This window comes from Neofelis nebulosa, chromosome 7, assembly GCF_028018385.1.
Source record: "Neofelis nebulosa isolate mNeoNeb1 chromosome 7, mNeoNeb1.pri, whole genome shotgun sequence".
Classification (NCBI taxonomy): Eukaryota; Metazoa; Chordata; class Mammalia; order Carnivora; family Felidae; genus Neofelis; species Neofelis nebulosa.
In genome coordinates this window covers 110,003,369-110,028,439 of record NC_080788.1, presented here as the reverse complement: position 1 = coordinate 110,028,439, position 25,071 = coordinate 110,003,369, and the positions used below count along the sequence as shown (strand labels likewise).

The following is a 25,071-nucleotide window of genomic DNA, read 5'->3' as shown; positions in this document are numbered from 1 at the left end:
AATGGCATGCTATCAGCCTTTTCAATGGTTATGGGTTATGTAATATTCCACTGTGTGTGTGTGTGTGTGTGTGTGTGTGTGTGTGTGTGCGTGTGTGTGTGTGTACACATTTTCCCTGGGTAACACTCAATAGTGGAATTAGGTCACATGGCATTTATATTTTTAATTTTTTGAGGAACCTCCATACTGTTTTTGAAACATTAAAAAGAAATTATATGAAGGGAATTAAAGTCCATTATAAAGAGACCATACGAATAGAAACTGCAAGCTCTAAACTAAACTAGGGCAAATACCCTTGTAGCAATAGTTATAATAATAGGAAATATCTAAACAATTTTGTATATTATCTTGTGCATCAGCCATGTAAATACACCAGTCAGATTTCCTGCTGCAAGGAGTGTAACTGACTGATGTCCCCAGCTACTGTTTCTCTGGATTCCAGTTAACATTCATGCCAAAGCCACTCAATGTCCAGTGGGTGAAGAGGACACCATATTGTGGAATATGGATATCTTCTGGCATAAGCAGCAGGTATCTCCACTGCTGAAGGTTTCTCTGATGGTGGCCTGGGAAAACATCCTAGTGGAGAAGCCACTTTTTCCAGGTCTTTGCAGGTGAAACAGTTCAGGTATTTGAAAGATATTCAGGGGGAAGGCATTGGGCAATGCGGTGGGAAATGCATATACAACACCAGAGTTAGTTGACTGGTTACTATGATCTTCTGTAGAGGGATAATGAGAAACTAGGGGCCATTAACAAGTGGTGTATCTTTAACAAAGGACCTCTTTCATTTCATACAAAGATTTTATCTCCTCCAGCACAATAGCAGACACTGATAAGCAGCAAACTAAAGATCTGATAGTAACAAAACAAAGACTTTTGAATTCATAAAGTGAATCTGCAATGCCAAGGGTAGAGTTCTGATTGGAAAAACCTGAAAAGGTGGGACGAGAACATCTGGGTGGATGCCTCGGAGGAAGTTGGCTCTGTAGAATGCCCTGAACCCAGAGAGCCTGCAGAGGGAGCCCACTCTTCTTCAGTAAGAGCTAGCATTTCTCCTCCATTAGAAGATGCCACAGAAGATGCCAACCAAAGCAACAAGTGGTCTCTTCAAGTGCTACTTCCACCTCCTCTACTGATAGCTGGGATAATAAATGAGTTAAATCCCAGGAAAGCCAGACGAGAACTGTCCTGGGTGTGAAAAGAGAGGAAAAAAAGAAGGAGGTGGAAGAATTAGGTAGTATATACTAGAAAGAGGAATCAAGCCAACTCTGTGTTAAGATGGCTATTAGAAGCCTGGAAAAAACAATGGCCAGTACTGAGTGATGCAGAGATGACTAAATTGCCCTGTCAGGCAGTGAAGGAAAGAATAAAGAGGCTGAAAGACATGGGCATGCTGGGATGAAGAAACTGTGAAGCCACAAGGCCTGACAAAAGATTGTGTTTCATGGGAGGATACTGAAGACACATTACTTCACCAACACCACTGGGATTATGAAACAAGTCAAAGAATTATATATGCCTTTAAAGAACAGTTCCTGGTATGTTAGTTCAACTCTCATAGATTTGAAAGAGTTCACCATGAGATTACCAAGCGACTATGGCTAGAACTGTCCATCACAACCTGGGTTCGATGAGACCCATTAAATTATACAATTGGGTAGCCCAGCAGCAGTTTTTCATAAGATAGAAATACACACCTCAGATTGAGCCCACAGAGGACCAGAGGGCATAAGGAAACTACACAAACATGTTCACAGGCCCCCATATCATCTGACACAAATGGACCAATATCTCTTCCTCAGTTCATATCTTTGGCCAAATTAGTTGTATATCTTTGGCCAAGTTGGTTGTATATGTGTGTATGTGTGTTGGGGAGGAGTATCCCATATGACCAGCTAGAGAAAGAGGAAGAAAAAGTCCAAGCTTAGCTTAGAATAGCTGGCTCAGTAAGTGGATATGAGCTACAAATTGACAGTGTCTACATTAAAGCTACATTCAAAGGTGGTCTTGAAAGACTAGAGATGAAAACTTCTCCAAAGAACAGAGACACAAAGAGTGCATCAGATCATATGCATTGTGTACAGAAGAAATGGACCTATACGAGGATGTACACAGATTTCTGGTCAGTGACTAACAGCTTGGCTGAATGGACAGAGGCTTGAAACAAAAAGGGCTAAATGACCAGAGACAAGGAATTCTGATGTGGAGTCACATGAGTAAACAGATGGGATTGGATACAGTCACCAAGTTCCACCAGAAAGCATCTACCATGGAAGAGGCACTGAACAACCATACTATCAAAATTTCTTAGACCTTTGATGCTACCTTTTTTATTGATCACCTTAGAACTGCCACTATTGGTGCATGAGAACAGTAGACATAAGAACAGAGACAGAGGCTATGTATGAAGCCAACAGTATGGACTCCCAGTTGCCAAAGCAAGTCCAGCTAGTGATGCCTCTCAATATCCTACTGATACCAACCCTCTAATATAGCAAAATTCCTGGAAATCAATTGACAAATTGGTGACAAGTTCACTACATTGGCCTCTTCATCCTGGAAAAGCCAATGGTTTATCGTAACAGGGATAGGTAAGTACTCCAGGTATGTTTTTCTTTCCTATCCACAAAACCTCGGTACTATCACCTAGTCTTCACAGAATGCCTTATTTATAAGCACAGAATCCAACAAGGCATAACATGCAATCATGGGATCTGCTTCACAGAAAAGGAGATGTGGGAATCGGCCATAAAAGGTCATGTGTGTCAGAGTCCACTATTGACTTACTACACAACCCCATAGGAGCAAGTCTCACAGAACACTGAAATGCCCTTTGAAAAGTATAGCTGAAGTGCCAGTTCAGAGGTAGCATTCTAAGAGCATTGGATGTCATCCTCCAGGAGATAGCTTAAGCATTAAATTAGAGACTATATATGGTTCTGTGTTCTCAACGGGAATGAGACATGAGTGTGAGAACCAAGGAGGCAAATCATGGATATTTCATCTCTAGAAATTTTATTTGGGTCTTTATTTTTGCATGTCATTCTACCACGTTTGTGGTTTTCTCTACATTCTTGAACATAGGAGATATAGTTATAATAACTGTTTTAATGTTCTCTGTTCTAACAGTTATAAAATTTATTTTTGTTTCTCTTACAAATACATATTACTTTTTATGGTTTCCAATTCCCTGCCAAAATTTAACTTTGCTTTTATCTACATGTACATAGTAAGGGTACTTGTTTTACAATCTATGATAACTCCAATATCTTTAATTGGGATGGTTAACTTTATGTGTCAACTTGACTGGATTAAGGGATGTCTAGATAGCTGGTAAAACATTATTCCTAGTTATGTCTGCAAGGGTGTTCCTGGAAGAGATGAGCATTTGAATTACTCATCAAACAAAGCAGATGGCCCTCCCCAATGTGGGTAAGCATCATCCAATCTGTTGAGGACCCAAATAGAACAAAAAGGTGGAGGAAGGGCGAATCCGCTCTCTCTGCTTAAGCTGAGACATCCATCTCCTCCTGCCCTAGGACATGGGCGCTCCTGGTTCGTGGGCTTTCAGAGTCAGATCTGGACTTAACACTGTCAGCTTCCTATTCTGAGGCCTTCAGACTTGAAATGAATTATACCACTGGCTTTCTTCGTTCTCCAGCTTGTGGACACGAGATGGTAAGACTTCCTGGCCTCCATAACCACGTGAGCCACTTCCTATAATAAATATCCTCTTGTATATAAGAGGATAAAGCCAATTGGGCATGTATATATATATATATCCTTTTGGTCCTCTTTCTTTGGAAGACCTTAATACATTAATCTCTTTATTTCTGTTGTCTTATATGTCTTTCTCATGTTGTCTCGTCTCTTTCATGTGCCTAGTTATTTTTAAGTAGTCATTGGATGCTGTATTTGAAAAAAAATATTTATAGAAATAATTTGAGTTCTAAGATGGTAATATTTGCCTGCAAGGAATATTTTTCATTTGCTTCAGTCTTATGCTTGATGCTTGGGACCACTAGCAGTCCAGGACCATCTTAATACAAATTCAAGTTTTAAGATTTTCTATCACTTGGATGATGTGAAGCTTGGCTGCATACTATTATAAGGCTTGTTTATTCCCATTCCACTCTTACAGACTAGCTTCTTCAAAACCCCACAAAAGACATTTATTAAAATCTACACTCACTGGTGATTCCCAGATACCGGATTTTTATCTCCCTATACCTTTGAAGTCACCAGAAGCACATCTTGGTGTTTCAGCTGTCTCTTATGCATGCACAATTGACCCAGGGAAAAGCTGTCCAAGTACTTTATTTTTTGTTTTGTTTTGTTTTGTTTTTTTACTTCTCTAGGTCCTCAGCCTCTGGTCTGGCCATGTAAGCATTTTGATGTATTTTGGAAAATGCTTTAATTTTTTCCCCAAAAATGTATGTTTTCACTGCCAAATTTGGTCAGAATTACCTAATCCAACATTAATGGAGGTGGAAGCCCCATGATACTTTAATTCTAGGGAAGAAAATCACATTAGTAACATCTGAAAGGGAAGGGAAAATGTGGTTTGACAATACGAAAGAGGTGTGTTTACTCATTTCAATTTAAAGTTGAGGGGCTATTATGGGAAAAAGAATCTATACTTAAGTGGCTTCAGAAGCTAGAACAAGGAAAACAGGCTAAAGTTCAAAAAAATAATTTTATCATGAATGATTAGACTATCACACTAGGAAATTTTGCTTTCAGAGCTAGTGAGATGTCTAAATAAACCCAATTAGCAACTAAACAACCATTTTCAAGGACTCATATATGATATAAGCTGGACCAGTTGACCTTTAGGATCCAGAATTTGTAAGATTCCAAGATTCTTTAATCCTAGTAGGAAATAGAGATGACCTCTGAGTTGTGTCTCCAGTCTAAAAAAACAGTAAATTATTTCATAATAAAGCCTCTTATTCTCAAAATTCATGAAGATAATGTTTCAGACCCACTTTTTTTGTTGTTGTACTAAGAGCACTTTATTTTTCTTTATTTTTTTTAAAGTTTTTATTTCAATTCCAGTTAGTCAACACATAGTGTAATATTAGTTTCAGGACCCACCAGTTATGCAATATCTCTTATTGAAATGTCTCACAGGCAGACATCTAGAAATGCAATGTATTTTCTCTCTGCTCTGTGAATGTTAGTTTTCATGTATGTTTGTTACAGTTCAAAACCTGGGATAATGCTCTGTAAACAGGGAATAGCTATTAGCACATCAATTAGTATTCTCTTTATAGTCCTATTGAGAAATATATTTGTTCAATTAAATTTCTTTCCCTGAGAACTCCAATTTTCATGTTGAGAAAGAGACCCTGTTACAATTGCAGACTACAATTCATACAAAGGCACATTTTCACACACTTTTTATATTTAAGTACTCTTTTAAGTAGAAGCACAAACGACTATAAGGAATGAAAAAAACCTTAAATCAGGCTAAGAAGTGATTCTTTGGGTTGGCAATTCGAATATAAAAATACCCAAGTTAAGAAATTTTCTAAGAGCTACTATTCAATGTGTAAGTGCTTAAAAGAAAATCATTTTATTTTCAAGTCTATACAAGCCAGAACTTATTCTGAATTGTCATGATTCCTCCAAAGCCTGTTATTCAGAAATAGGGAAAGTTTTTTTTTATTTCCTAAGTTAGAACATTCATGATGAAATATTATGTCTTGCAGTTATCTTAATGGGCAAGGTCATCTGGAGAAAATTCTGATATCTTTATTTAATCTGTGCTTCTGTTGACATATATGTTAACTTCACATCACTCTATACTTTAAAAAAAAGCTGCTGAGAACTTATTTCCCTTGGATGCGTTTACGTAGCTAATCAGAAAGGAAAGTTTCAGGTTGTCATTCAGCTTTCCACAAAGGTACAAGAATTTGTGTAGCGCGTTCTTCTAAATAAAGTGTTACCAGCTTGACTGGTAATGAATTTCTGGTTCTCCCCAGTTCTGTTGCTGAGATGCTTCTCAATAGCAGACTGCAAAACACATCAGTGCTCACTCATCATTTCCTTTCTGTTTCGTTCTTTTTCTTTTCTAACATGAGATACCTCCAAAGTGTATGGATATGGCTTTGCCCTTGTCCAACAAGAAGTAAATTGTCTGGATGGCTGACTGTAACTGTCGTGGCTAAAAACACAAAGGTTAGTAGCTATTACAATAAACAATGGAAGTAGGTGGAGATGATAGATACAAGGAAAATATTTTTAGGCATTGCAAACACACTAAAGTCCTTATAGCCAAGGACTTTCTAAGAAAGGAAGACAGTAACAACAAAATAGATATCATTTGTTATGTATTTAGTATTGTATTTTGTGTTAAGCATTCTACTAGGTACTTAAAAACTCTTTTAATCTTTGGAATAATTTTTCAAATTGGAAGATTATATTATGATTCAATAGAGAATAAAACTGAAGTCTAGGAAGATTAAATGATATTGCCAATCATACAACCAGATGGCGATAGGGCAGTTGCCTGGGCCCACAATACCATCCATCAACTCCTCCTGCAACTTTTCCTCATATTTAATTCTACCCAAGTACCAGTGAAATAGGATAGACAGAATAAAATCTGGAAATCTAACCTTCAGCAATAAGTAAAACTGCATGAAACTAATTTATCAGCTATTGAGTGCTACAGAGATCATAATAAGACTTCTTAAAGGCATATACTTAACAAGAAACAGAGTATAAGAGAAGTAGACTCACTACATAGAAGAAACTGAGAGCAACCTCTAATTCATTGTATTTTAAGAATCTTCCTCCCATAGGCCTCTACTTTCTACCTTCCTACGGCGAAATTAGTCAACTTTAGACTTCCTCCTTAGGCCTAGAGAGAATTCTCCATCTTATGAATCTTGTGGAAGGCACAGCCTGCTTCTCACCACAGAAGCTGCAAACAGTAGATACTCTGCCAACCCTCCTTCAGCTAGTTAGGATCAGATATTGGAACATTCTGATATAATTTTATTTTTTACAGCTTTGATACATAATTGACAGATGACACTGTGTAAGTTTAAGGTGTACAACATGATTTCATACATGTATATATTATGAAATGATTACCATAAGGTTAATACTTCTATCACTTCACATAATTCCCTTTTTTCATGTGTAGTGAGAACATTTATCTTTAGTAACTTACAAGTATATAATACAGTATTGGCTATAGTCACCATGTTGTACATTAGATCCCCATAATTTATCTTATAGTTGGAAGTGTGTACCCTTTGACCAATATGTCTCCATTTCCCTCACCCCTCAACCCTGGCAACCACCATTCTACTTTTTCTATGAGTTTAGCTTTTTTAAGATTACGTATATAAGTGAGATCATACAATATTTGTCCTTCTCCATCTGGCTTATTTCACCTAGCATAAGGCCCTCATGGTCCATTGATGTTGTCAACAAATGGCAGGATTTCCTTTTTTTCTCATGGCTATGAATAGTATCCCATTGTGTGTGTGTGTGTGTGTGTGTGTGTGTGTGTGTGTGTGTGTGTGTGTATATATTTGTATACATATGTATCTCACATCTTCTTTATCCATTAATCCATTGAGTAACGAAGTTGTTTCCATACCTTGGCTATTGTGAATAATGCTACAATGAACATCATAGTGCAGTTATCATTCTGAGATCCCAGTTGTATTTTCTTTGCATATATACCCAAGAGTGGAATTGCTGGATCATATGGTAGTTCTTTTTTTAAGTTTTTGAGGAACCTCTATACTGTTTCCCACAGTGGCTCTACCAATTTACATTCCTACCAACAGTACACAGGATTCTCCTTTCTCCATATCTTTGCCAACACATTATCTCCTGTCTTTTTGATGATGGCCATTCTAATAGATGTAAGGTTTTGATTTACATTTTCCTAATGAAAAAGATTGATCACCTTTTCATGTGCCTGTTGGCCATTTGTATGAGCTGTGTATATTCTCTGGAAAAATGTCTACTCAAGCCTTCTGCCCACTTTTTAGTCATTTTTCTTTTTGCATGCTGTTATATTTGTTCCTTACATTTTTTGGATATTAACCCCTTATCAGACAGGTGGTTTGCAAATATTTTCTCCCATTCTATAGACTACCTTTCCATTTTGTTGATTGTTTCTTTCACCGTGCAGGTGTTTTTTTGTTTTTTTGTTTTTTTTTTGTTTTTAGTTTGATATAATTCCATTTATCTTTTACTTTTAAGGCTTATGCTTTTAGTGTCAGACACTAAACAAATCATCACCAAGACCAATGTAAAGGAGATTTGTTCTTGTTTTATTATAGGAATTTTAGTCTCGGGTTTTATGTTTAAATTTTTAATCTATTTAATATTTGCAAGTGGTATAAGGTATGAGTCAAATTTCATTCTTCTGCATGTGGATATCCAGTTTTCCTAACACCATTTATTGAAAAACTAATCTTTCCCTCTGGCATATTGTTGGCTGTCTTGTCGAACAGTGGTAGATTGTATATGTGAGGGTTTATTTCTGGGCTCTCAATTCTATTCCATTGGGCTGTATGTATTTTTATGCCCATATCACTGTTTATATTAATACAGCTTTGTAATACAGTGTGAAATCAGGAAGTGTGCTACCTCTAGCTTTATTCTTCCTGAGAACTGCTTTAACTATTCAGGGTCTTTTGTGTCTTAACATGAATGTCAGGATTGTTGTTTTCTATTTCTATAAAAATTATTTGGGTAGTATGGATATTTTAAATATATTAACCCTTCTGATCCATGAACACAGTATAGCTTTCCACCTATTTGTGCCTTCCTCAATTTCTTTCATCAAAGTCTTATAGTCTTAAGAGTACACTGATGGAATTTTAAATATAAAATTATGACCCAGAGAAACAGTAATAGTGGAGAATTATTTTCTGTTGTGGCTGGGTAAAGACATCCAATCGCTGGGGCGGCAACAGAAGCAATGTCTGCAGTGACTTTAGTGAAAGTAGTGCAAGGGGTGGCAACCAGTGATCTGTGTGAGAATAGCAGTGGCCTCATTGGACCACTTTTCTGTTATATAGCCTTGGTAGAAGTTGTGACTGCTGCCCAGTTTTCTGAGCCTTGTTCCTAATGATCTCGTAAGCCACCTAATATTCTAGAAATAAATTCCTTTTGGTTTAAATCAACTTTATTTATACTGCCAGGAATAAACCATCCTAACTTTCTTACCATCAGCCTTTGAAGCATGCCAAATTCTTACTATGAGATTTAGTTTGTATTTCATTACCTCAAAAGCTCCTGATTGCCAAATGATGCCTTGATTAAAAGTGGCAACCATACCTAATTATATCCATTAAATGTTAACATCTTAAATTCTCTAAAAGAAATCAAGCAGGGCAGGAGTGGGATAAGAGCTGAATGGAATTGGAGTATTTTCTGAGGAAAAAAGACTAAGGTGGCTTGTCCAAGAAGGGAGAGAGAAGCATAAGTCCTACATTTTAGCCATAGTTCACATTCTATAGCAGAACTGAGTCTTTATATTGCAAGTCCTCAATTCTGAAATGATATACTCCCACCATAAATGTAGGAACCATTGATATCAATGTCATCACAATTTCTTGATTTTTGTTAAGTAACTCCCCAAATAATCAAGTTATTTAATGGTCAGTGATTTTTGAGGAGATAATATTATTACCCCAATTTTACAGATAAAGAAACTAAAGCTTAGAAAGGTCAAAACTTGTACAAGGTAGTCAGTAAAGAGCAAAGCTTGGATTTGACCCAGGGAGTAATAACTATTACAACTTTATTGCTTTTCCTAAATGTAGAAAAGATGATAGGATGATCTTTTCAATAAATAACAGGGAACTTCCTCTCCAGAAATCCTACACTGGGGTCTTCCCATTTTCCAAAGACAAGGGTAGAAACAGCCTTACAATTCTTCCTGGCCTCTCAAAAACTGATCCCACTGGTCCATTTCTTCCCTTACACATCCACTTCCTCTTCTTTCTATTTGCTTTCACTCTCATCTCACCATACTTACTTTTCTTAGCTACAGTCTGCCAAGACAAAAGATAATATTCTACAAGGTCTAATTCAAGTATCCTAACTTTTGGTGAAGCCAGGTTCCTCATAAATGTTTAATAATCTCTTCATCTGCTTGTTTGTATGTGGTATAAAACACACACACACACACACACACACATACACAACATACAGGCATGTTTAGCACACAGCAATATATTCAGATAACTGCATTTGATTTTGTGCCAACTAGATTTTATCACTTTTGCAACTACTTTTAAGTAATTATATACTCTAAGGAAGTTGCAGAGAATATGCAAGAAGGTCCAATACACCCTTCACTCAGCCTCCCTCAACATCTTGCATAACTATAGTGTAATATCAAGGTAGATAACCAATATTGGTAAAAGCTATGCCCTGAAAGGATCCTGTGGGTTCATATCCATCTATGGGAGAAAGAGTTCCAATTTGCAATGGTTGTTGGAGAACTGGCTCCTGTAAGAAAATGCCAGGATGCAGTGGTCACAGTTGACTCATGGACTATAGCATTGAAGTGCTTTGAGAAAATACCCTGATACATATGTATCGCATTACTATGGCAGTGAGTATGAACCATAGATCAGGGAATTCACATTGTAAACAAATTGCACTTGAACTGAAACTCAGGATACATGAGATATGGTCATTAACCACCAAATATTACTGAAAACTATCGCTCAGTACCCAGAGAAGGGTTCTATAGAAAATAAAGAAAAGAAAGAAGTCATGTTGTGGTGAGAAGTATATTGACTTTGGAATCAGAGTAGGGTTTGAACCCTGAATTTACCACTTTTTTTTAAATTTTAATTCCGGTATAGTTAACAGGTGGTGTTATATTAGTTTCAAGTGTAGAACACAGTGACTCAACAATTCTATACATTACTCAGTGCTAATCATGAGGTGTATACTTTCGTCACCACCGCCCATTTCACCTATCTCCCCCACTCCCTCCCCTATGGTAACCATCAGTTTGTTCTCTATAGTTAAGATTTTGTTTCGTGTTTTGGCTTCCCAACCCCCACGTTGTTCATTTGCTTGTTTTTTTAATTACACATATGAGTGAAATCATAGGGTATTTGCCTTTATCTGACTGATTTTTCTTAGCATCTTACTTTCTAGTTCCATCCTTGTCATTGCAAATGGCAAGATTTCATCCTTGTTTATAGCTACATAATATTCCAATGTACATATATACTCCATCTTCTTTATCATTTATCTATCGATGGACACTGGGATGCTTCCATAGTTTAGCTATTGTAAATAATGTTGCTATAAACTTAGGGGTGCATGAATAATGTTGAATTAGTGTTTTCTGTATTTTTTGTGAAAATACCCACTGGTGTGATTACTGAATCATAGGGTGGTTCTATTTTAACATTTTGAGGGTCCTCCATACTGTTTTCCACACTTTCTGCACCAGTTTGCATTCCATCCAAAGTGCACAGGGATTCCTTTTTCTCTATATTTCACCAACACCTGTTGTTTCTTCTGTCTTTGATTATAGCCATTAGGACAGGTGTGAGGTAGTATCTCACTGTAGTTTTGATTTTCAGTTCCTTGATGAGTGAGGTAAAGAATCATTTCATGTGTCTGTTGGCCATCTGTATGTCTTCTTTGGAGAAATGTCTGTTCATGTCTTCTGCCCCATTTTAAATGGATTACTTGTTTTTGAGTGTTGTATCAGTTCTTTATATATTTTGGACACTAACCCTTTATTAAATAGATATGTCATTTGCAAATATCTTCTCCCATTCCAAAGATTGCCTTTTAGTTTTGTTGAATGTTTCCTTCATTGCGTAAAAAGTTTTTACTTTGATGTGGTCCCAAAAGTTTATTTTTGCTTTTATTTCCCTTGCCTCAGAAGACATATGTAGAAAAATATTGCTATGGCTGACATCTCAGGAGTTACTGCCTGTGCTCTCTTCTAGGATTTTTATGGTGTTAGGTCTCACATTTAGGTCTTCATTCATTTTGAATTTATTTTTGTGTATGGTTTAAGAAAGTGGTCCAGTTTTCCCAACGCCATTCGTTGAAGAGACTGTCTTTTTCCCATTGCATACTCTTTCCTCCTTTATCAAAGATTAACTGAACATGTAAGTATCATTCTAGTTCTATGAAAATGCTGTTGATATTTTGATAGGGATTGCATCAAATCTGTAGATTTCTTTGAATAGTTTCGACATTTTAACATTTGTTCTTCCAATCCATGAGCATGGAATGTCTTTCCATTTCTTTGGTCTTCCACAATATCTTTCATCAATATTTTATTTTATTTTATTTTATTTTATTTTATTTTATTTTATTTTATTTTATTTTATTTTATTTTTTATTTTAATTTTATTTTTAACATTTTATTTATTTTTGAGACAGGGAGAGACAGAGCATGAACAGGGGAGGGTCAGAGAGAGGGAGACACAGAATCCGAAACAGGCTCCAGGCTCTGAACTGTCAGCACAGAGCCTGATGCGGGGCTCGAACTCACAGACCGTGAGAACATGACCTGAGCCGAAGTCGGCCGCTTAACCAACTGAGCCACCCAGGCACCCCTCATCAATATTTTATAGTTTTTACAGTACAGGTCTTTCACCTCTTTGGTTAAGTTTATTCCTAGGTATTTTATTATTTTTGGTGCAACTGTAAATGGGATTTTCTTAGTTTCTCTTTCGGCTGCTTCTTTATTAGTACATAGAAATGCAACAGATTTCTGCAAATTGATTTTATCTGTTGGATAGAACAGGGAAGTTTTCAGCTATTATTTCTTGAAAAATATTTTCTGCCCCCTTTCTTCTGCTTCTTCTGGAATACATATAACGGAAATGTTATTATACTTGATGAAATCACAGAATTCCCTAAGTCTATTCTGATTTTGCATTTTTTTTTCTCATCTGCTCAGCTTGATTACTTTCCATTATTCTGTCTTCCAGGTCACTAATTCATTCCTCTGCTTCCTCTAGCCTGCTCTTTATCCCAATAAGTATATTTTTAATTTTATTTATTTTGTTCTTCATCTCTGGTTCTCTTTTATGTCTTTGTTAAGGATCTCACTGATGTCCTCCACTCTTTTCTCAACTCCACTATCTTCATGATCATTACTTTACATTCTCTATCAAGCATATTACTTACATCCATTTCACTTATGTCTGTTGCTGTGATTTTGTACTGTTCTTTCATTTGGTACATATTCCCCTGTGTCCTCATTTTGTCTAACTTTGTCTGTGTCTGTGTACCACTTACTTTTAACTGTGACATTGGACAAGGTATCTAACCTCTCTGAGCCTCAGTTCTCTTACGTACACAACAGGGCTGTTAATGATCATCCTATAGAATACTTTAAAGATGACATTCAAGAATGAACAAAATGTGTCCATTATTTAGTAAGGTCTTAGGAAATGTGGGCTTGAATTTTTTACTCCATACAAAGTATACATAAAAGCTATAGACTCACTCTCAAGAAACTTTCAGTCTATCTGGAAAGAGAGGCAATATCATTTAGAGATTATCAGGAGATGAAGTCAAGTGTTAAATGGAATTATATTTTCCCTACCTAACACTTAAAAATCACCAATCACATTTTTAAATGTTTGCCTTGTTTTTTTCAATCAGTGCTTATTTTTTCCATATAGTATAAAAAGTATTAAACACATTTATTATCCCAGAGTTAGATGTCAAAATTCAGTCTTAATTTGGCAAGCATTCCAGAGGACTTAGGTTCTCCTTTCAGCTGAAGTACTCGTACCAGTTCCCCTGTCAGAAATGTTTCTTTTGAAATTCTTATGTATTTGATTGTTCATAATGTTTCTCATTGTAAAATATGCCTTATGACTGTACCAAAACAAACCTATTACATCTTGGACCTTATACATTTTCAATACAAATGATCTCTTAGATTACATTATATGTTTCATGATCTGAACTATATGCAATACTCCAATCTACTGATTGGAGAATAATCATACAATCATTGGTAATTTTTAAAAAATTATTTTGAAATAATTATACATTCACAGGAAGATGCCTTAAAAATATACAAAAAGTACAAAACCTAGCAAAAAAGGACTCTTCACTCAATTTCCTCCAGTGATAACACTTTACAGAGCTATCAAAACCAGGAAATTGACAGTGGTAAAATCCACCATTTTATTCAGATCTCACAAGTTTTACATGTACTCATTTCTGTGTGGTTGGGTACACTTCTAGGCAATTTCATCATATATGTAGCTTTGTGCAACCACCACTACAATCAAGACAACAGTTCCATCACCATAAAGTTCGCTCTTATTACCTGTTTTAGCCATACCTACTGACCTCTCCGTATACCTAAACCATGGCAACTTCTAATCTGTTCTCTATCTCTAATTTTATTATTTCAATAATGTTATATAAATGGAATCATATAGTATATAATCTTTGAGTTTGGCTTTACTCAATAAAATTTCCTGGACAATCATCAAGGTTGTTAAATATATAAATAGTTCATTCATTTATTTGAATGCATTATGTTCCATGCTATGGATGCTTTTTGTTATTTATTTGTTCAATCACCTAACATTTAAGGACATTTGGGGGTTTTTTTCCCCCAATGATTGGCTATTACAAATAAAGCTGTTATAAACATTCATAGAAAGGTTTTTGTGTAAACATACATTTTTATTTCTCGGGGATAAATACCGAAGAGTATAATTGCTGAATCATATGGTAAGTATTTGTTTAGTTTTAGAAACTAACAAACAGTTTTTCAGAGCTACTATACCATTTAAAATTCCCATCAACAATGTATGAGTGATCAAATTGCTTCACAAACTCATCAGCATTTGTTGTTACCACTATTATTTTTTATTATAATAGGTGTGTATAACACCAACTCAATTTGATTTTAGTTCGCATTGCCTTAATGATTAATGATGTTGAGCATTTTTTCAGGTGCTTTTTCACCATCCATACATCCTATTCAGTACTGAATATTGTGTTAGCTATTCCAGTTCCTTTGCCTTTCCATAAAAATCTTAGAATATGCTCATCTATGTCTACTAAAATTCTTTGGAGTTGTAAAAGCAATTGCTTTAATCCTATAGAACAATTTGAGGAGACTTAGCATCGCTATTATGATGTGTCTTTTAATCTATGAAGATGATAAACTTTTCTAATTAGTCATCTTAGATTTCTTTTATTAACATTCTGTAAATTTTAGCAGACATTTTCCGTACATATTTTGTTAGATTTATACCTAAGTACTGAATTTTATTTGGAGCAATTATAAACAGTAGTGAAGAGTTTTATTTCCAATTGCTCATTTTAGTAAACACACATGCAGTTAATTTTTGTGTGTTTATCTTTCATTCTATGACCTTGCTGAACTTATTAGTTCTAGGAGCTTTTGGTAGATTCCTCAGGCTGTTCTCTGCAGACAATCATGTGTCTACAAATAGAAATAATTTATCTTTTGCTCTATCTATAATCTTTTAAAATTCTTGCATTATTGCACTGGCTTGAAATTCCAGTTCAATGTTGAATAAAAATGGATAAGTTGATAGTTTTGAATTATTCTCAATCTTAAATGGAAAGAATTCAGTCTCACCATGAAGTGTGGTACTAGCTATAGTTTTTATATATGTGCTCTTTATGAGGTTGAGATTCCCTCTGTTCCTACTCTGTTGAATTATCATAAATGAGTGTTGAATTTTGTCAAATGATGTTTCTGCATCATGTATGTGATCATATGATTATTCTTTGTTAGTCTTTTAACATGGTAGATCACATTAATTAATTTTCTAAAATTGAATTAGTACTGCATATTGGAATAAATCCCCTTTGTTGTCAGTGTATTAATCTTTTCATATATTATTGGATTTGATTTCTTAATATTCTATTGAGGATTTCTCATTTAAGTTCATGAGAATTATCGTTTTATAGTTGTTGGGTACTATTTTGTATTTTGTCTTATTTTGGTATAATGAAGTGTTCCCTCTGCATCTATTTCTTGGAGGAAAACGTGTAAAATTGGCATTAAGTCATCTTCAAAATCTTTAGTAAAATTCCCCAGTGAAGCCGGCTTTACCTGGAGATTTCTTTTGGGGGGATCCTTTAAACACAACTCCAGGTTCTTTAATGGATGTATAACAATTCAGGCTATGTTGTTCAACTTAGCTGAGTTTTGTAACCAATTATTCCAAGTAATTGGTCTATTGCTTCTAGCTGATTTGTAAACAACTATGTACCAACTCATGTATGATTTTATAATTTTAATGGAAATTTCCTTTGTATTTACTTCATGATGAATATCTGATCTATTTAAAATGTTTCCTAGTGACTTAGTATCATTTTTTAACTTTCTGATGTTTTTAGTTACAGCTGTGTACATGAGATGTTAGCCCCAACACTTAATGTCCCCATCTTGTCATGTTTTGAGTTTGACTAATTTCTCTTGCCTTTCATCTCCTCCCTCAGTATTAGTGGCTACTTCTACAGATAACACTGTGCTTACCACTAAGAAGCTCCTCCCTCTATTTTTCAGTAGTAATTTGATAATACAAATCCACCTAATATTTAGAACAATATATAGAGTATTTTGAAATTCAGGATTAAGATACAACAGACTTTTAATGATATGAGTCCTATTGAAAAATGGCAAAATGCTAACACCCACAGATGGAAATAACTTTTGTTAAGAAATATTGTGTAAAATATATTATTTTCATGTTTTTAAATACTCTACTAGGTACAACAATCTTGATTTCTTTAATCATATATCTTCCTATTACCATGCCCAGATTAACTAAGTGGTAACTTCATCAAAAACATAAGGCTAGTTATTAAAGTTATTAAACACTCAGATGTTAGAGAGCTGTTAGAAATTATTAAAACACTAAGATGGTTAAATATATAGTTAACTTGGAAATATTTACATATATCATGAGCCAGAAATTATATATGGTGGCATTCTTACATAAACATTTTGTTCTCCAGTTACCTGAAGAAACCAGGGAGCTAACAGAAATTTCTATCTTCTGAATATATCTTCCTAGGTTTTTATGATATTCCATTTGTCCAATAAGGACCAAATATATGACTATTTGCAAAAAAATTGTATTCTTTACTTACCTTCTCCTTCTAAGTAAGGATTCTTATCACTTTTTTTTAATTACCAAAAAAGAAAAACTAGTAGTGAAAATTAGCTGTCGTACTTCCTACCCTGGAAATGATTCTGTCTAGTTTATGTGTTTACATGCCATCCTTGATCAGAGTACTATGTTGAGATGGAGAAGAGTTGTATTCAGGAGTAATCTCTTCACTGGAGTTCCACCAGAAACCAGATTTATTCATTGAGAAGAATCACAAATGTCATAACCCTTCCTTGGTAACATTATCTTGCACCTTCTTTAGCTAGTTGAAAAGTATTCATGTTTCAAGACTGTTATGTCTAACATCATGTGAACATCCTACAATCTTCATAAAAACAATTCAGATCACCTGGACATTTTAATTTAATTTTATTCTATTCTATTTTTTCCTTTGTTTCTTCATCTCAATGGGGAAATAAATTAACTCTGTGTAAATAAGTTTACATTGCCCCAACTTTATCATTAATTCAATTTTCACTTTTATCTTCTGCCTTTTATTTTTTTAAGTTTATTTATTTATTTCTGAGAGAGAGAAAGAGAGAGAAAGAGAGAGAGTGAGACAGAGAGAATCCCAAGCAGGCTCCTGACTGTCAGCACAGAGTCTGATGTGGGGCTCAAATTCACAAACCATGAGATCAAGACCTGAGCCGAAATCAAGAGTAAAACGCTTAAGGTACTAACCCACCCCAGGAACCCCTGCCTTTGTTTTTTTAATGTTTATTTATTTTTGAGAGAGAGTGTGTGTGTGAGCAGGGGAGGGGCAGAGAGATAGGGGAATAGAAGATCTGAAATGGGCTTTTTGCTGACAGCAGTGACCCCGATGTGGGGCTTGAATTCACGAACCATGAGATCATGACCTGAACTGAAGTTGGACATTCAAAGGACTTAGCCACCCAGGTGCCCCTTTTCTGTCTTTTAGATAAATGATGTTTTTTAAGGGTTCTAGATATTGGAAAAGGAAGAAAAAAAAAGGGGTACTTCAGAATGAAAGATTTCAAAGATAAGTTTCATTCATGTCATGATTTTGACCAAACTCTGGTTTGAAATTCTCATTTCTATTCTCTGAGGTTTTTATGTTGACCCCACACCACACGTTGTGCTCTAATGGGCTCCATCCAGACAGCTTAATTTGGTCTCTTGCTTCTCTCTGTTCTTTTTTGCTATTTTGGATTTCACAAACAACACAAACAAACAAATAAACTAGAGGAGTTTCAGAGGAGCATGAGACTGACCCATGGCCTTATGCAGCTTAATACATAATTTCCTATGTTGTACTTTCTTCTCTATTAGCAAGAAAGAATTTTGGTCCACAAACTCATGACACACTTATCTACTATTGATCTGAGATTTGTGAGAGTTAAGAAAATGTACACCACTCCTCACTAGTTTGGGTGGTATAGTCCTTATCATCTGCTCCCTAAAGCCAGAAATATACATTCTGTCTGGAAGGGTATGGGAAACTGTAGGAAGAGTCTGGGAAACTGTAGGAAGAGTCAACAAGGCACCCAGTCATATCCCATAAAGCCTGACCTCTCCTTATGTCATGTGGTCACTCAGGTAGTATTCAGGTGACCCTTCAGAGAGCACATTTGCGGCCTCAAGTAACCCATAGTCTTGCTGTTGCTCCAGAGGCAATCACACTGGGTCTCCACATAACAACATCCAAACTCTTAGAAGAAAATTGAATATGTTTTATTCATCACTTATTCCTCTCTGCTTTTTTCCTCTCTAAAGCTCCATAATTTCAATGTAAGTGCTAAAACCTTTTTCCGTATTTTGGTTTTTATAAGCTGTATAGAAATTGCCACAATATGGAGATAGTGATATGTCTCTTACCTTCCTTTCCTCATGTCTCCCTCCAATTCCTGTTAGGGGTTATCTGTTCCTACATCATTCCATACCCTATTCAAATAGTTCTAATTATTGTGTTTCCTCTTTTCAATCTTTTCTCTAAAACCAGGAACAATGTAGGTCTACCTTTCCAAAACCCATGTCCCCTTAAGACTTTTAATTGGGTTTAATCGTTGGAAAGAATTTTCACTATGGAAGAAAGGAACTTGCTTCTGATATTTAGAAGGTAAGTTCATCTCTCTGAAGTTCAACTTCACAAGAAGTCTAGTTCAGTCTAACTATCATATGGAAAGAAACAGAAAATGAATTCTTTTGCAAGTCCAGTATTCTAAATAACATTATGCTCTGCTTGCAATAGATGAATTTACTATCTTCTATGCAGGGACATTAAAAAATAATCACTCTTCCCTGTGATAATATCTTAAGAATTATAAGACATAATTCCTGCTCCTATCTTTCTTCAAATCTACTACCTGGTTACATGTTGGCTTTGACACTTGTACTTGGTTTGACCACCAAAGCAGTCAGTCAAAGAAATTATTTTACTTTTTCTGAATACCTATTTATCAGTATCTTTTGGAGGAAGAAAATTTCAGTGCATACCACTACATAAGCTGTCGCTAAAAACGCACTGCTTGTAAGTGCTCAGTCTTCTCCATGAAATTCAAATTCAGGTTACTTTATTTTAGACTCTTTTTCTATATATAGACAGAGGTAGATTTATGATTGACAGGAGGAAAGGAGGGGGAGAAAAAAGATGATGAAAGAGACAGCAAGTAGAGTTCTAAGATGTCCTTATTACTAAACCATTTGAAATAATTTTTGATTGACATATCAGATACAGAATTTTAAGAGCAAATGTAGGATATAGAATTTTAGTGAAGAGTAGACTTTATTTATTACTTTCTTAAGGTCAGAAGCATATAGGAATGCAGTAAAAAGATCACCCCATCTCCAAAAAGGGACCCAAAGCCCATGTGACGAGTTAAGTTTCCTAAAACCCTGAGGATAAAAACCAACCCTATGGTGTTTGTATTAGCATTCATTCTATTAGTCATCACTCCTTTGGTTACAAGTTACATGAAGCAACTCAAACTTCCTCAGAGAAAAAAGGGAAATTACTAGTTCACATAACCCAGAAGGGATGGGTATAGCAGGAAAAGACTAAAACCAGGGACTTACATCTTTTCTCTCCCAGCCTCTCAGCTCTTCTTTCCCTTCCTGTGGACAGAACTCTCTGTTACTACAGACCAGCGTCTACAGGAGATATTTAAAAGTTCAAAAAAAATCTGTTTGTACCAAATAAATTGGAACTCTTATGCCAATGAAATCCTGTACCTTCTAAGGTAAATAAAATCTTTAAAGAAATATAAAAAAAAAACTGCCTCAATATGCTCACCATGGATCCCTAGGATATAATCAATCAACAATTGTACCAGTATAAATATTTTTATGAAATATTTTTCTGCCAGTTTCACATACAATGTACTTCTGAAGTAATAACTGAATTTCACTCTTATTCAATGCATGAAACAGAAGCTAATATTTAGTATGCATTTTATCGGTTACTTGTATTACTTCATTTAATCCTCACCACAACTCAAAGATGTAATAAGTATTATTATCCTCATTTTACAGAAGAGATATTGAAACAATGAGAGATTTAGTACCTTCCCAAGGCCACACGGCTAATAAGTTCTAGAGCTGGGATAAGTAATGGAAGTTCTATGTGGAAAGTAATCAGCATAAAATGTCATATATAGAGAGTATGTATACCTACTTGTTGTTCCATCAGAAGTCGATTTATATTTTCCTTCATATCTGAGTATATTCTCACTCTGGTTATAGAATGCTGACCTTATTAAGATGAAATCAGTGATATTTGCACAATATACATGTTCAACACCCAACACTATTCCCAGCTTTTTAAAAAGTGCTACATTAAATGGAAAAAATGAAATAAATAATGACATTATCATGTCCCAGTGGCTATCATAAAAGCAAATTTGTATCATTTTTTTCATGTTTTTATCTAAATTCCGGTTAACATACAGTGTAACATTAGCTTCAGGTATAGAATCTAGTGACTCACCACTTACATACAACACCCAGTGCTCATCACAACAGGTCCCCTCCTTACTACATCATCCATTTAACCTGTCCCCCCACATCCACCTCCCCTCCAGCAATCCTCAGTTTGTTCTCTATAGTTAAGAGTGTGTTTTCTGGTTTGTCAATCTTTTTTTTTTAACCTATGTTCATCTGTCTTGTTTCTAAAATTCCACCTATGAATGAAATCATATGGTATTTGTCTGTCTCTTACTGGCTTAGTATAATACTCTCTAGCTCCATCCATGTCATTGAAATAGCAAGACTTCATTCTTTTTGAAGGCTAAGTAATATTCCATTCTCTGTGCGCGCGCGCGCGTGTGTGTACACATACATACATACCATATCTTCTTTATCCATTCACCACTCAACAGACATTCAGGCTCTTTCCATAATTTGTCTATTGTTGATAATGATGCTATAAATATCGGGGTGCATGTATCCCTTTGAATCAGTATTTCTGTATCATTTAGGTTAAATACCTAATAGTGCAATTGCTAGATTATAGGGTAGTTATTTTTAACTTTTTGAGGAACCTCCATACTGTTTTCTAGAGTGGCTGCACCAGTTTGCACTTTCACCAAAAGCATAAGAGGGTTCCTCTTTCTCTGCATTCTTGCCAACTCCAGTTGTTTCCTGTGTTGTTAATTTAAGCCATTCTGACATGTGTGAGGTGATATCTCATTGTGGTTTTGATTTGTATTTCCTGATGATGAGTGATGTTGAGCATCTTTTCATGTGTCCATTAGCCATCTGGATGTCTTCTTTGGAGAAATGTCTGTTCATGTCTTCTGCCCATTTTTAACTGGATTATTTATTTTGGGGGTGTTGAGTTTTATGAGTTCTTTATATATTTTGAATAGTAATCTCTATCAGATATGTCATTTGCAAATATCTTCTCCCATTCCATCGGTTTCCTATTAGTTTTATTGAATGTTTCCTTTGCTGTGCAGAAGTTTTCTATCTTGATGAAGTCCCAATAGTTTATTTTTGCTTTTATTTTCCTGAAAGAAGTGGATAAATTCCTAGAAACATATAAACTACCAAAATTGAAACCAGAAGAAATAGAAAACTTGAACAGACCCATACCACCAAAGAAACTGAATAATCAAAAATCTCCCAACAAACAGAAGTCCAGGGCCAGATGGCTTCTACCAGACATTTAAAGAAGAGTTAATACCTGTTCTTCTCAAACAATTCCAAAAAATAGAAAGGAAAGGAAAACTTCCAAACTTATTCAATGAGGCCAGTATTACCCTGATTCAAAAACCAGACAAAGACTTCACTAAAAAAGATAACTATGGTCAATATCCCTGATGAACATGATTGCAAAATCTCAACAAGTTTCAACAAATTTTAAGAGACTGAAGTCATACCATGCATCTTTTCTGTTCACAATGCTATGAAACTAGAAATCAATCAAAAGAAAAAATCTAGAAAGAACAGAAATACATGGAGGTTAAATAACATGCTACTAAACAGTGAATGGGTCAACCAAGAAATCAAAGAGGAAATAAAAATGTATGTGAAGAAAAATGAAAATGAAAATGAAAATATAACAATCCCAAATCTTTAAGATGCAGCAAAAGCTGTTCTAAGAAGGAAGTTCTCAGCAAAACACCATACCTCAAAAAGCAAGAAAAATCTCAAACAACTTAATCTTACACCTACAGGAGCTAGAAAAATAAGAACAAACAAACCCAATAACCAGTAGCAGAAAGGAAATAATAAAGGTAACAGCAGAAATAACTGTACTAGAAACAAAAAAGAAAACAACAACAGAACAAATCAATGAAACCAGGAGTTGGTTCTTTGAAAAGATCAACAAAATTTATAAGCCTTCATTTAGCCAGACTCATAAAAAGAGAGGGGGGCGGGAGAGAGAGAGAGGACTCAAATGAACAAAATTACAAATGAAAGAGGAGAAATAACAACCAACACCACAGAAATATAAAGAATTATAAGAGAATATTATATGCCATAAATTGGACAACCTAGAAGATATGGACAAATTCCTAAAACCATATAACCTCCCAAAACTGAAACAGGAAGAAATAGAAAATTTGAATGACCAATTACCAGCAATGAAATTGAATGAGTAACCATAAAACTCCTATCACACAAAAGTCCAAGACCAGATGGCTTCACAGGTGAATCCTACCAAAGATTTAAAGAAGAGTAATATGTATTCTTCTCAAACGATTCCAAAAAATAGAAGAGGAAGGAAAACTTTCAAATTCATTGTACAAGAAGGCTTCCATTACCCTGATACCAAAACCAGATACTATAGAGAGAGGGAGGGAGGGAGGGAGGGAGGGAGGGAGAGAGAGAGAGAGAGAGAGAGAGAGAGAGAGAGAACACTACAGGCCACTATTTCTGAAGAACATAGAGCAAAAATCCTCAACCAAATAGTAGCAAACCAAATCCAAGAATACATTCAAAAGTTCATTCTTTGCGATCAGGTGAGATTTACTGCCAGGATGCAAGGGTGATTTCATATTTGCAAATCAATCAACATGATACATCACAAAAAAAAAGAGAAAAACCAAATAGTCATTTCAATAAATGCAGAAAAAGCATTTGACAAAGTACAACATCCATTCATGATAAAAATCCTCAACAAATAGGTTAAGAGGAAACATACCTCAACAAAATAAAGGCCACATATGAAAAACACAACTAACATCATACTCACTGGTGAACAACTGAGAGCTTTTCTCCTAAGATCGGAAACAAGACAAGAATGCCCACTCTCACCACTTTTATACAACATAGTACTGAAAGTCCTAGCCATAGCAATCAGACAATCAAAAGAAATAAAAGGCATCCAAATTGGGAATGAAGAAGTAAAACTTTTACTATATGCATATGACATAATACTATATACAGAAAACCCTAAAAACTCCACCAAAAAATTGCTAGAATTGATATACAAATTCAGTAAAGTCTCAGGATACAAAATCAACATAAAAAATCTGCTGCATTTCTATATACCAATAATAAAGCATCAGAAAGAGAAACTAAAATCAATCCCATTTACAATTGCACCAAAACAATAAGATTCCTAGAAATATAGGAAGTGAAAAGACCGGTAAGTCTTTTCCAAAGAAGTGAAAGACCTGTAACCTGAAAACTGTAAAACACAGATGAAATCAAGTGAAGAAGACACAGAGAAATGGAAAAACATTCCATGCTCATGGACTGGAAGAACAATATTGTCAAAATGTCAATACTAAGCAAAACAACCCATACATTTAATGCAATCCCTATCAAAATAACACCAGCATTTTTCACAGAGCTAGAACAAACAAACCTAAAATTTTTATGGAACTACAAAGACTCAGACAGCCAAAGCAATCTTGAAAAAGGAAAGCAAAGCTGGAGGCATTACAATTCTGGACTTCAAATTATATTATAAAACTATAGTGATCAAGACAGTATCAAGACAGTACTGGCACAAAAACAGACACACAGATCAATGGAATAGAAGAGAAAACCCAGAAATGGGCGCACAACTACTTCTTCGACAAAACAGGAAAGAATATCCAATGGAAAAAAAAGATAGTCTCTTCAACAAATGATGTTAGGAAAATTGGACAGCAACATGCAACAGAATGAAACTGGACCACTTTCTTGCACCATACACAAAAATAAATTCAAAATGGATGAAAGATATAAATGTGGGACAGTATACCATCAAAATCCTAGAGGAGAATACAAGTAGTAACATCTTTAACATTGACCATAGCAAATTATTACTAGACATGTCTCCTGAGGCAATGGGTGCAATGTTGAGTCATGAAATATATTGGGATTTTTCAGTTTACATTGGTATCTTTTGTGCATATTTGGCAACGCAGAAATGGTACATCAAAAGGACAATCAGCCCAAGAAATCTGAGTTGCTTACTGTTCATCACTATATAGCAGAAACAAAGTGGTCTTTCTCTCAG

The 25,071-nt window shown here is 35.2% G+C and overlaps 1 long non-coding RNA gene across 1 annotated transcript in view; it reads left to right on the top strand.

Annotated features, from left to right (window-relative positions):
• Nucleotides 1-3,397: 3,397 nt before the first annotated feature.
• Nucleotides 3,398-25,071, top strand: part of LOC131517321 (uncharacterized) — a 31,882-nt gene continuing 10,208 nt past the window's right edge. The window contains exon 1 of the long non-coding RNA XR_009264521.1: nt 3,398-3,681. This is a non-coding gene — a long non-coding RNA (uncharacterized LOC131517321). The remainder of the gene's footprint in view (nt 3,682-25,071) is intronic.